A 14,060-nucleotide genomic window follows, 5' to 3' on the forward strand; every position below is an offset into this window, starting at 1 on the left:
CTAATTTTGATGATTAAGGAAATGTGGTTTGGTGGTGAGAATGCCCTTTCCTCCTAAATTGAGATGTTTATGAATGCCTTATTTTTTAATTATCAGAGTACGGACATTTTCCACAACAATTTTGTATAACATTGACTACACAAGGACAAATTTGACCTGAAAATAGTGGAGTATACTACAGGTCAAGGACTAAGTATATAAATGGTGAGAGCTCTTGATGGCTTACTTTCATTTCTTCATCTTTACCTCTTCTCCACTTCCTGTGGTTAACATGGATAAACACCACACCAGACCTGCTATCAGTTTAGAATGACTATGACTTTTTAGGTACAGATAGATGATAAACTGAGCTCTCTACCTTTCTATCACTGTAGCCCAAACTTGCTCATCCATACCTGGATCCCACAAAAAATTGGGTATATAATGTTTACTCCTTGGCTAGATTAACTTCTTATGAGTGCTCCTGAGTCTAAGGGTTTAAAAGAAAGCCTCAATCTTGCTTAAGTCATTTAAAAGAGTATGGCTCCCATTATACATAATTTGAAATTGGCATGCCAGAGATGACCCAAAACCTGATGATGATGTTTAATATAACTAAGGGGAAAAAGGGAAAACTGCTATCCTGATTAAATGGAATCATGATGTTTGTAAGAAAAGGAAAATTAAAAGAGGACAAAATTCTTGCCAACTCACAAAAAGGTTTCCAAAATTTAATTGAGATGATCAAAGAAAAACATGTAAGAACAATTCTCATGTATTTGTAAAAATCCCACCAAAGACCAAGCCATTTAGAATGCTTACATTACCCAACACTCCTTGGAAAGTGTTAGAGAACCATAATGACTACACAAATTCTGGCCCTGGAAAAACAGGTGCCTGAAGAAGCTGAAGCAACTCCCATATATTTCTCAGAAATCAAAGGCCACTAAAGCAATCCTTTGGCTGGTCACCAAATTTCCCTTCTATGGAGACTACAGGAATTCTATTAGTCTGCCTCAACAAAGGTTAAGTTGTTGGGGCATTCTCACCTAAATTATTGGGACAAAAGAGAGAACAGGAAATCATGAATTTAGAATTCCAAGAGTTCTTACTGTGTGATCAAATGCCAATTTACTTTACTCTTTGCCTTACCACAAAGAAAATCTTCTTCAAGGAGAAATTCCACTTAACTGAAACTCAAAGTTCTCATTTTACTGAACGTATTTTATAACCCAAATATAAAACCTTAAACCCCACATTTCAATGACATACTCTGTACCATCCCCAAATTTTCTGACAATATGGGATACAAAACTATGTTGTTTTACATGATTAAGTAAACATTGCAACCAAACATTCCTTAAGTAGCTTAAAGTTTTCCCAATTATCTTGATGAAAGTGTGAGCTGCAATTTAAAGAACTCTGGAACTCAGCTCAAGTGAAATATTTCCCAGTTATTATTGTAGCATTTCCCTCTACCATTGAAGAACACGTTGCCCTCTTATGACCAGGGACTCATTTCTATATTAAGTCCATTTTCAGCATAAGTGTAGCACTGGCAGGTCAACAGTGGACTCCACACCAAAACCTCTGTCTCAGCTAAAGGTCTGGATACATGCTTTGAGAAAATCTAGAAAAAGAATTTCCTAACACTTAGATGAGCCAGACCCTATGAGGTTATGTTGTTGTTGTTTTTAATATTTATTTTATTTATTTATCTACTCCCTCGCATTGTTTGTGCTCACTGTCTGTTCTCGGTGTCTGTTCATCTTCTTTTTTAGGAGGCACAAGGAACCAAACCTGGGACCTCCCATGTGGAAGGGAGGCACCCAATCACTTGAGCCACCTCTCTTCCCTGCTTGTTGTGTCACTCATTGTGTTTCCTTATTGTGTCTCTTCATTGCATCATCTCATTGCATCATCATACCACCCCAGTCCATCGTGTCAGCTTGCTGTCTTGCTTGCCTTCTTTAGGAGGCACTAGGAACCAAACCCAGTACAGCCCATGTGGTAGGCAGGGACCCAGCTGCTTGAGCCACATCTGCTTCCTCCTATGGAGTTTTTTTAAGCACACCCCTGGGTTTAGAGCACACTATAATGCCCTTGTGGCAAGTCCTTTTTTATTGTATATGTGTGTGTGTGCTTTTTAAAAATATGTCCCATACTGTGAATCAGGGATGGAAGAATAACAAGCTTTGGACACATTATGCCTGCATCAAAACAAGGTGAACAGAATCCTTGGAAACAGGGAAAATTCCCTAGTATGTTTCCAGAAACTGCTGCCCACACTGTTACATTAACTGTATGTGTTTCATAGTGCCATAGTGTATGTGTTTCATAACCTCCTTACTTAAGTCTCTCTTCCTACAAATACTTTTTTTCATAACTAAAATACTTTCATTTAACATCCAGATTCAATCTCACATGTATTTGCCAAAAAAAAAAAAAAATTTTTTTTTCTATTGAGAAACTATTGAAAATTGCATGCTAGTCCTCCTGAGCCCCTTTTCATTTTCTATTTATAATCTAAGCCAGACACTTTCCCTTCATAAACCAAGTTGTCAGCACCAAGAAAAAAACCAGCTGCTGGTCCCTTTCCTTACAGCAGCATAAGGACTGTGTGTACATAAAACGCATTGGGCAGGTCCGTATTTAAACCATTGTTTGTATGGCAACATTTGGTTTAGTGAATATATAGTAATGGGTAGGGTCTAATGAAGAGGGCCTTATTATAAAAGAAACTCAAATATATCAATGGAGAAGATTGTTTAACCTGGCTATGTTGGCAATCATGTGCATTACCCACCTTACAACGGCAAAGTGCCAGTATTTACTGTTTGAGTGTGGTTAAGAGCCAGATACCCCTTCCATTTTACAGATGAGGAAAGGGGTGCAAGGAACCCCATCTAGTTTTAATGCCCCAAACTAGAAGGACTTTTTTTTTCAGTAAAATGTGATATAAGTTATATAGAGAAATACAATATTAAAAGACATTCAGAAGTAGCCGTTGTTGTTAAAGCATGGATAGGCAGCAGGGGTGAGTGATGAGCTAGACTCCAAAAGTATTCTAGAATATCCTAGAAATACAGTTTTCTAGAATAAAAGAAATGATTCACAGCCCAAGAATAATCAGTCTGAATTTTAAAGGAATGATTCATATTAGTTTCCAACTAAAAGCAACAGAATTTTTTTTACTTTCCTAACAAATAATGATTTTTGCCTCTCACTGTAAAATTCAGATCTGTCATTTATAATGTCACCTGGATTACCTAAACATTCACATCTTTAAAATGAGTGAGCTTTCCGGGCAAGTATAGATTCCGGTAAACCCAGGTAAACTGTTCTTATTGATTAATAAATCATTGGTGTTGAGTAAGGTAGAGGCACACCCGTGGATGCCAGCTGAAAGGTTAGTTTTTGATGGCCATCCTCCAGAGGAGCAGCTGATCAGTCTCCCCAGATCCATCATGGGTATTAGAAGTACTGACCAGTGTTCCAAAACCAAGAGTGTAATTTGTGAGGGTTCGTTTTAGGCCTGTTGTGCTGACACAACAGGATAAGTCCACACCATTCACCTTCCACCCCGGTGTCGACCTGCAGTTCGTGCTTTCCTGGTTGGAGCAGGTAGGTGAGAGCTTCCTCTTGAATTATTATAATTGGTAAAGGAGTGCTATCAGATGCATGAAACAGGGTGCTCACAGATGCCATCAACCAGTCAAAATGTTCACCAAGTCCTCCAGGAGTCACCAGGTCTTTTTCTCCTGTCTTGTGGAGCACTTGAAGGCACTTGGTAAAGCCAGTGTGGTCTTCCTCAGGAGTTGAAATCGGCTCACATCCCTTACTAGTGCCATACTCTCTCGACTTCAGGCCTAACGGAATCAAAATCGCCATTGATGAGTTCGGGTATAAAGTGTTCCCGCTCTCCTTTGGTGACATCATATAAGTGGCTGGCACCTCATCAACGCAGGCTTTTCAAATAGCTTTGCTCCACAAATGACGAAAACACTCGCCCAAAGGCTGATTCCGACTCTAAAGGCAGTACTTCAAAGTCCCACTGGGAAGCAGGGGTTCCAAAGACGTAAGCACGTGCTCCCAATGGACTATTGGTCTACCAGTGAGAGGAGCACGAGCTGCAAGAGCAAGGCGACCGACGACTCGGCGCTCGGCTGAGGAGACTCGGGACTACAAATATCTTTTAATTAGTCATATACGGTAACAAAGTTTTTGCCTTTTGATGTTTTTTTATACCTTTTAAATAAAAATGTCCACATGATATTTGATATACACCAGGCCTTAACATCCTCTCTAAATCTCTTTGATTGCTGGACATGCCCCTATTGGCCTAATAATTCAACATGTTGGCTAATTTCTATGAAAGACTGTGTGTGCATATGTGGGTGTGTTTTTCCAACTCTTTCGTTCAGACCCAAATTGCTAGAATAGAATTATCTAGAGAAGGAGCTTTATAAGTATCCCGAGGGTATGAGAACAGTGCCCTTACGCAATACATGATACCACCAGGGACCTACAGATTGAGGTGTGATCTCTTCTCTTTGCAGTACCACCCAAGCGAGAGGCTCATGAGCTCCCTACTCTGGAACAAAGTGGCTTTTTTTATGCCATTATTACTGAAACCAGTTATGTCAATCTGATGCTGACATAAAAGCATATACACAAAATTAAAAGCACTAGGTTCTCTCCTCCTAGTGACAGCTGGTTTGATGGGTGTCAAGCTTTGGGATTAGGGTAAAGGTTTTTATTAAGTATGGATTAGTAATCCTGGAAGGAATATAGATACCAAATTTTTAATATGTGAATAAGTTACTCAACTTTTGAGAACCCAATAAATGGCATATTGAAGGGTAGAGACAGAATATCAAAACTAAGGGAAGTTGATGTGGTACAGTGGTTGAGTGCTGGCTTCTAACCTACAAGGTACCAGGCTCAATCCCAGGGCCTGGTACCTCAAAAAAAAAAACAAAAAACCTAGATGTAACTATTTTTAACTCTATTGAAAGAGCATATTTTTTTAATTGATTTTATAAAAATATTACATTAAAAAATATATATATGAGGACCCCTTCAACTCCACCACCCCCACCCCACCACTCCCCCCCCCCCAGCAACACTCATTCCCATCATCATGACACATCCATTGCATTTGGTAAGTACGTCTCTGGGCACCTCTGCACCTCATGGTCAATGGTCCACATCATGGCCCATACTCTCCCCCATTCCATCCAGTGGGCCCTGTGAGGATTTACAATGTCCGGTGATTGCCCCTGAAGCACCATCCAGGGCAGCTCCAAGTCCCAAAGATGCCTCCACATCTCGTCTCTTCCTGCCATTCCCCATACCCATTAGCCACCATGTCCACTTTTCCCATTCCAATGCCACCTTTTCTCTGTGGACATTGGATTGGTTGTGTCCATTGCACCTCTATGTCAAGAGGAGGCTCAGATTCCACCTGGATGCTGGATGCAATCCTCCCATTTTCAGTTGTAATCACTCTAGGCTCCATGGTGTGGTGGTTGTCCTTCTTCAACTCCATCTTAGCTGAGTGTGGTAAGTCCAATAAATCAGAGTGTAGGTGCTGGAGTCTGTTGAGGCTCAGGGCCTGGCTATCACATTGTCAGTCCAGAGATTCAGATCCCCTAAATATATCTTAAACCCCAACACCAACTACAACTCCAGCACAGTAGCATGAAAGTCTTATGAAGAGAGATCCCATCTGAGTCCAGATTCATCACGCATAAACACCAGCTCCAAAGAAGGGCCATCTGACATGGCAGTTAACCCCATCTGCCATGACCACAGAACCCGTGGGCCTCTTTAGCCCTCAAAGGAACCAATACCTGGGGGTTGTATCTACTTTATCTGTCTCTTAGACTCTGCTCAGTTGTGCACAAGGGCAATCCTTCTGACAGCCTCCAGACTCTGAAAGAGCATATTTATAGCTTAATAAATATACTAAGGAGATTCACTTACAGAAGAAATTCACTAAATAAATTTATGAAAGATTAATTTCAGACTGTAGCAGTTTGATAGTATTGATGAACTCCAGAAAGAAATATTGGATTCTGTTTGTAAACTGATCTTTTCTTCCAGGCATATTAGATTATATTGAATTCATAGGTTTATTTTATTAAGTAATTATGTAAACCTCTTGTGCCAGTATGGCATTGAGTCCCCACCCTTTGGTGGGTTGAGGACTCAGATAAAAGGCATGGCAAAGGACAGAGTTGAGGGTTCTTAATGTTGGAGTTTTGATGGTAGAGTTTGATGCTAAAGCTGGAGCTCTGGGAAAACAGGAATCCTAAACCCAGAGAGAAGAACACCTGGAAGAGAGGAACCCAGGAAGCCTGAACCCTCGCAGATGTCGGCAACCATCTTGCTCCAAATAGACTTTGGTGAGGGAAGTAACTTATGCTTTATGGCCTGGTATCTGTAAGCGCCTACCCCAAATAAATACCCTTTATAAAAACCAACCAATTACTGGTATTTTGCATCAGCATGCTTTTGACTGACTAATACACAGACATAGAAAGATGCCCAAAGATATCTTTTCAGTTTTTAAAAATGCAACATAAACAAAAACCAAAACAGCAATAACATTAGGATAGAATGTAAAGGTCATAAAATTGTTTAAGGATCAGTCAACTATGCAGGAAAAGAGTAAAGTTATACATTAACTTTGGACTTTCACTATGTGATTGGACAGAATATAATATCTATGGTAAATACTTAAATAAAAAAGATAAAAATTCAAAACTAATTAATAAAGAGAAATGAAATGATTAAATATAATCAAACCAAAATAAGGCAAGGAGAAATGATAAATGAAAAAATGATTAGAGTGAAAATTAATTATATGAGTAAGTACATCAAATGTAAATGAATAAAACCTTTCATTTAAACACTAAAGATGTTCAGACTAGATATAAAAGAATAAAGCAAAACAAAAATCAGCTCTATATTATTTTAAAGATGCTAAGATAGAGATGAGGATACATGAAACTTGAAATAAGAAGCTTGGAGGAAATTATATTAAGCACATGTTAACTAAAAAAAAGAAGATTACAATAAAATTAAATCTTTGTTGGTGTACAGTTTAACAAATTGACAAATGCATATGAATGTGTAGACAACAAAGTCTTTCCAAAACTTTACTTTGTTCCACTTCTACTCAGTTCCTCCCCTGCCTCCATCAAGTGCTAGCAAACACTGACCTGATTTCTTTCCCCATGTTTCTGCCTTTTCCTGAAAGTCACAAAATTGGAATCCTGCATTATATAACACTTTGTGTCTTATCAATTAACTTAGGATAATGCTCGATAGGTTTACCCATGTTGACTTTTAAATTAGTAGTTCATTTCATTTATGGGTGATTAATATTGCATTCTATGTATCTACCACAATGTATTCATCAATTCACCAGTTGATGAATTAGGTTTGTTTAGGGGCTATTATGAACCCACCCATTATAAGCCTATATATGCAGTCCTTTGTGATGATATATATTTCATTTCTTTTGGATAAATACCTGAGAGTAGGATTCCTGAGTCACATGGTAGATGCATATTTAACTTCGTTTTCAAAGTATCTGTGTTATTTTGGATTCTCAAAAGCAATGTATGAGAGTTTCAGTTGCCCTACTATCTCACTAAAACTTGGGACTTTTAAATTTTTGCCATTCTAGCATACATGCATTTTATCTCATTGTGATATTGATTGCATTTAACTATTTATTTTGAACATATTTATATACTTCTCACTCATCTTTATTTTTGGTAAATCATTTTGTTCAAATACTTTTATGTGAACCATTTGCCAATTTTTAAAATATTTATAGCAGGTTTTTTTTTTTTTAGTTTGCTAAAAGCTGCTGGGAGCAATATACCAGAAATGTGTCAGCTTTTATAATGGAGATTTATCAGGTTTAAAGATTACAGTTCTGGGAGCAGATGTAGCTCAAGTGGTTGAGTGCCTGCTTCCCATGTATGAGGTCTGGGGTTTGATCCCTGGTACCTCCTAAAAATGAATGAACAAATGAAAAAACCAACTCTCATTGGGGAGCAGATGGAGCTCAGTGGTTGTACATCTGTTTCCCCTGTTTGAGGTCCTAGGTTCAATTCCAGTACCTCCTTAAAAAAAAATTCCAGCTTGGAGGTTATGAAAATGTCCAAATCAAAGCATTATCAGAGATGCTTTCTCACTGAGGGCTGCTGCTGGCAATCCTGGACTTCTGCTACATGGCAAAGCACAGCAGTGGCTATGGCAGTCTCTGCTTTCTCCAGGCTCACCTTCTTCTGTGGGCAATCAGGTATATTGCTCATCTCTTTCCTCTGTTTCAGACCTCATCTCTTTCAGTCTCTTGGGGGCCTCTTCCATGCCTCTGTGCTCTGCTGACTCCAGCCTCCAATCTCTGGGGCCTTCTCTCAGCCTCTCAGGGGTTTCTCTGTCTCTGCAGGTTTTCTGTGTCTGTTTATAAAGGACTGCAGTAAAAGGATTAAGACCCACCCTGAGTCATGCCCTACTGAAGTGATGTTACAAAAGGAAAGTCCCTTAACTGAATCAACCAAAAGATCCTGTCAACAATAGGTTTATATGCACAGGAATGGATTAGCCCTAAGAACATGATCTTCTGGGGTCCACCCAGCTTCAAACTGTCACACAGGAATCATAAAATCCGGACACCCAAATGTCTTTCCATTGGTGAATACACAATAAGTGGTATATCTGTTAAACAGCAGCACAAAGAATCCTGCACAACAATAAAAAGGAACAAACTATTGATATACTCATGAACATCAAAGAATCTCAAATACATTATGCTAAGTGAAAGGAGTAAGAATAAAAATCTACATACATATTCAGAAGTACTAAAAGCAGGGATGTGAACAGACTTTGCACACCAATGTTCATAGTGGCATTATTCAAAATTACCAAAGGATGGAAACAATGCAAATGTCCATCAACTAATGAATGGATAAACAAAATGTGGTATATACATTGGATGGAATACTACGTGTTGTAAGAAGAAATGAAATTGGGACACATATGACAACACAGATTAGCCTTGAGGACATTATGTTGAGTGAAGGAAGTCAGATACAAAAGAACAAACATTATAAGTTCTCACTAATAGGAACTAAATACAAAGAATAAACACACGGTGTTAAAACCTAAAGTATAGGTTACTAAGACATAGGATGAGTGCTGAGAAGGGGTACTGGTTGTTAATGTATGTAGAATTCTTAATTAGCTTGATTTTTAAAATGTGGAGATAGAGTTGATGATAACCAGTGAACCTAGAGGTGGATGAGGATTGTGGTTAACAGTAAAAATACAAGAATGTTCTTCTATGACCAAAAACAAATGTACCACACTATTACAAGATGGTAAGAATATAATGTTGCATGGGAAAAATACAATTAATATACCTGATGGACTAAAGTTAACAGAAATATTGTAATATTCTTACATCAATGTAAAAGAAGGTTTGATATCAATGCTAAGGGTCAAAAATAGGGGGTATGGGATTTTTTTATTGAACAAAGGAAAACATTCAAAAATTTATTGAGGCAATGACTGCAAATCTCTGTGATGAAACTGAGAGCCACTTAGTGTATACTTTGGATGGATTTCGCAAAGCATGGGACTGTATAACACACTGAACCCTATGGTGGGTTATTGGCTGTGGTTAAAAGTACAAATATGAGCGCATTCTCTCATGAACTATAACAAATGTACAATACTAATACATGATCTTTGTAGGTGGGTGTATGGAAAAAGCACACAAAATGTCAGCTATGGACCATAGTTAGTAGTAGTATTTTGAAGATGTTCTTTAATAATCTTTAACAAATATCACTCAATAATGCAAGGTGCTAGTATGGGATTTCTGCACATTATGAATGATTTTTTGAAAGCTCACAACTTTCACAACTTCTCTTCTAAACAGATATATATTAAAAATCTACATACTGCATGATATGACATTCTGGAAAAGTCAAAATTATAGAGACACTTGGCAGGAATTTGTGGTAAGAAGGTTTGACTAAAAAGGGCCATCACTAAGGAAGATTTTGGAAGGAAAGAGAAAACTGCTGTATACTTTCATTGTGAATTTCAAAAATGAAATTTTTTTTGTGTTTAATAAATAAAATTTTTAAATTGTATAAGAAACAAACAATGACTGTAGAAAAACTGCAAATTACAGAGAAGCAAAACAAGAAAAGAAACCACTCAATCTCAACTTTAGGGAGAACCTCTGTTAATGTCCTGGGATGGGTCATCTCTACAGACTAGTTTATCCACATTTATAAAAAGGAGGAAAAGCTGGGTGTGAGATTCATTGGGTACAAGGACTTTTAAAATCTTCCAAGTATACCAGGAAAGGCCACAAACATGCCCATAGGAGGACGCATGCTGCAAAGATGATAAGCTTACACTGTTGTCTAACCTTTAAGCTCAGTGAAACCAAAAAGTGAAGACTAAAGCAGAGTCGTAGTCAGGCTATGTGCTGAAGGAGTGCTCCCAACATTGAGGTAATGTTCAATTCCAGAAAAAGGGTTTGCAGTTAAGGAAATCCCTATCAAACCATGAGCTAACCACTAAGCTAAGCTAAAGGAATAGCAACCTCAGAGACCATATACCACCAAAAAATAGTCTTTAAAAAAAAGTTTAGAAAAGCCACTAAACAAACAAATACAACCCACAACAACAAAAACCAAGCCAGAATCTGATTTTCAGAGTTAACACATCATAATACTCAAAATGTCCAAATTCCAACAAGAAATTATGAGGCATGAAAAGAACATAAAATTATATCCAATTCAAAGGAAAAAAATAGAATAGATTTTAAAAGCCTGTTTCTTAGGTAGCACTGACATTGGACTTCAACAGACTTTAAGTCACCTCTCTTTTTTTTTTTTTTTTTTAAGATTTATTTTTATTTATTTAATTCCCCTCCCCTCCCCCGGTTGTCTGTTTTCTGTGTCTTTTTGCTGCGTCTTGTTTCTTTGTCCGCTTCTGTTGTCGTCAGCGGCACGGGAAGTGTGGGCGGCACCATTCCTCGGCAGGCTGCTCCCTCCTTCGCGCTGGGCGGCAATCCTTAAGGGTGCACTCCTTGCGTGTGGGGCTCCCCTACGCGGGGGACACTCCTGTGTGGCACGGCACTCCTTGCGCGCATCAGCACTGCGCATGGGCCAGCTCCACACGGGTCAAGGAGGCCCGGGGCTTGAACCGGGGACCTCCCATGTGGTAGACGGACGCCCTAACCACTGGGCCAAAGTCCGTTTCCCAGTCACCTCTCTTAAATATGCTCAAGTAGCTAAAGGAAACCATGAACCAAAGAACTAAAGAATACCAGGAGAAAAGTGTCTTACCAAATACAAAATATCAATAAAGAGATAAAAATTATTAAAAGGACCTAAATAGAAATTTTGGACTTTCAAAGTACAATTACTGAAATTAAAAATTCACTAGAAGATTTCAACAGCAGATTTTTGCAGGCAAATGAAAGAATAAGGAAACTTGAAGATCAGTGAATTGAAATTATTCAGTCTGAGGACCAGCAAAAAAGAATTAAGGAAGATTGAGCATAGTCTAAGAGAAGTGTAGTGTACCAACAAGCATACCAACATACAAATAGTGAAAGTCCCAGAAGAAGAGGAAAGAAAGGGGCAAGAATAATATTTGAAGAAATATTGGTCAAAAACATAACAAATTTGATGAAAAATATGAGTCAGCATATCTAAGAAGCTCAACAAACACCAACTAGTATAAACTCAAAGAGACTCATGACCAAACACATTGTAATCAAACTGTCAAAGGCAGATAGAATCCTGAAAGAAGCAAGTGAGAAGCAACTCATCACACACAAGAGGTTGTCAAATAGATTAACAATTCATTTGTTAGCAGAAACCATGAAGTCCAGAAGATGTCTGGATAACATATTTAAAGTGACACAAGAATCTGATATCCAACAAAGCTATCCTTCAAGAGTGACAGAAAATTAAGATATATCCAGATAAACAAAGCTGAGGGAGTTCATTGCTACTAGACCTGCCTTAAAGAAATGCTAACAGAGGTCTTTCAGGATGAAATTAGAAGATATGAGGCAGTCACTCAAAGTCATACAATGAAATAAAGGACACCAATAAAAATAACCAAAGTAAACACAAAGATAAATGTAAAAGTCAAAATTTATTTTGATTTGTAACCACTTCTTCTTTCTACATTAATTTAAAAACATAGGCATAAAACAATAATTATATATCTGTATTAATGGGCACGAAATACATGAAGATGGAAGTTTTAACAATAACAACATAAGGGGGATGTGCCTGTATAGGAACAGAGTTTTGTATGCTATTGAAACTAAATTAGTATCAAATCAAAATAGATATTTATAAATTTAGGATGTTAAGTGTAATCAACAACACAACCACTGACAATGCAAGTGGACACAGAAGAACACACAGTGAATGAACACAGAGAGCAGACAACAGGGTGGAAGGGGAGAGAAATAAATAAAATAAATCTTTAAAAATATATAGAGAAAAAAAATAGGAGTCAATAAAAATGGTACACTAGAAAAAATTCAATTAAACACAAAAGAAAGCAATAATGAAGAAGTTAGGAGCAAAAAAACATTTAAGATATAGAAACCGATAACAAAGTGGCAAAAGTAAAACCTTCCTTACTGTTAGTCATTTGAAATGTAAATTAATTAAATTCTCCAATCAAATAGCAGAGGTTGGCAGAAAAGATTTTTAAAAGCATGATCCATTTATATGGCATCCACAAGAGCTTACTTTAGATTCGAGGGCACAAAAATGGAAAAAGATATGCCATGAAAACAGTAACTAAAAGAAAGCTGCAGTGGCTGTACAAATATCAAAGTAAACTTAAGACTAAAATTACTGAAAGAGACAAAGAAGTTCATTTTATCGTAATAAAATGTCATCACTCAAACCATCAAGAATACATAACAATTGTAAATATAAATGCCCCTAGTAGAGTCCCCAAAATACATGAAGTAAAAACTGACCAACAAAACTGAAGGGACAAATAGCTCAGCAGTATTACCTGGAGATTCAACACTAATGGTTAGAAAAATTAGATAAAAGATAAAAAATGAAATAGAAGACTTGAACAATACTATAAACTAAACCTAACAATTATAAAACATTCCACTGAACAACAATAGAATACACAATTCTTCTGAAGTACACATGCAACATCTTCCAGGAAAACCACATGCTGTGACACAAAGAAATTCTCAGTAAATGTTAAAAGATTGAAATAAGGCAAAGTATCCTCTATAACCATGATGGAATTAATGTAGAAATCATTGACAAAGAAAATCTGGAAAATTCACAAATATGTGGAAATTAAACAACATATTCTTAACCGATGAATCAAAGAAGAAATCACAATGGAAAATAGAAAATATTTTGTGCTTAGTTAAAACAAAAATACAATGTATTAACTCTTAAGGGATGCAATTAAAGCACTGCTGAGAGTGAAATTTAGTGCTATAAATACTTTCATTAGAAAAAAAAAAGGATGATCTTAAATCAATAACATATCTTAAGAAATTAGAAAAAGCAGAGCAACCAAGCCCAAAGTTAACAGAAGAAAAAAAATAACAAAGATAAGAGTGGAAATAAATGAAAGAGAATATAGGAAAACAATAGAGAAAATCAACTTAAACTGAAAGTTGGTTCTTGGAAAAGTTTAACAAAATTGACAAGGATTATGTAGAGTAAGCAAGAAAAGAGAGAAGACTCAAATTACTAAAATTCGAAATGAAAGCAAGAACATTACTACCAAATATACAGTATAAAAGGGTTATAAGACAGTACTATGGAGAAATGTATGCCAACAAATTATCACAGCCTAGATGAATTGGATAAATTCCTAGTAACACACAAACTACTAAAACTAACACAAGAAGAATTTTTGTTTTAAATCTGAATAGACATATAACAAAGAAATTGAGTCCATAAATTTAAAAAGTACAAAATACTTCCAAAAAAGAAAAGGTCAGAAACAATTGCTTTCAATGGTCA

At 37.0% G+C, this 14,060-nt stretch overlaps 1 pseudogene; it reads right to left on the reverse strand.

Annotated features, from left to right (window-relative positions):
- Positions 1-3,389: 3,389 nt before the first annotated feature.
- LOC101420254 (thiamine pyrophosphokinase 1 pseudogene) overlaps positions 3,390-14,060 on the reverse strand; it is a 104,163-nt pseudogene continuing 93,492 nt past the window's right edge.

The sequence above is a fragment of the Dasypus novemcinctus genome, chromosome 25, assembly GCF_030445035.2.
Source record: "Dasypus novemcinctus isolate mDasNov1 chromosome 25, mDasNov1.1.hap2, whole genome shotgun sequence".
NCBI classification, from domain to species: Eukaryota; Metazoa; Chordata; class Mammalia; order Cingulata; family Dasypodidae; genus Dasypus; species Dasypus novemcinctus.